This window comes from Notothenia coriiceps, unplaced genomic scaffold, assembly GCF_000735185.1.
Source record: "Notothenia coriiceps isolate Sejong01 unplaced genomic scaffold, NC01 NC01_scaffold00010727, whole genome shotgun sequence".
In the NCBI taxonomy this organism is placed as follows: domain Eukaryota; kingdom Metazoa; phylum Chordata; class Actinopteri; order Perciformes; family Nototheniidae; genus Notothenia; species Notothenia coriiceps.
This window is the reverse complement of record NW_011343428.1, coordinates 232,330-232,557: the sequence shown is the minus strand read 5'-3', so window position 1 is coordinate 232,557 and position 228 is coordinate 232,330. Positions and strand designations below refer to the sequence as shown.

Below are 228 nucleotides of genomic sequence, written 5' to 3'. Positions count from 1 at the left end.
GAAATTAAAGGACGGTGCAAGTGGAAACAATTCACAAAGGGATTAAACTGTTTAAAACACATGCTCAAAGTAAGCCGGATTTTGCCGATGTGTTTATGTGGATTCATAAATTGTAAATAATCTACAAAATGGAGGAGACCGATCTGATCGGAGCAACTGTGACAAAAAATCCAACTGAAACCGGCATGGACAATGACTGTGTTTTAAAAATGCGCTTATCCAGAAAAG

At 37.7% G+C, this 228-nt stretch overlaps 1 protein-coding gene across 6 annotated transcripts in view; it reads right to left on the bottom strand.

The window, feature by feature from the left end:
- Nucleotides 1-228, bottom strand: part of cacna1da (calcium channel, voltage-dependent, L type, alpha 1D subunit, a) — a 49,567-nt gene that overhangs the window by 29,132 nt on the left and 20,207 nt on the right. The gene's annotated exons all lie outside the window — the stretch shown is intronic.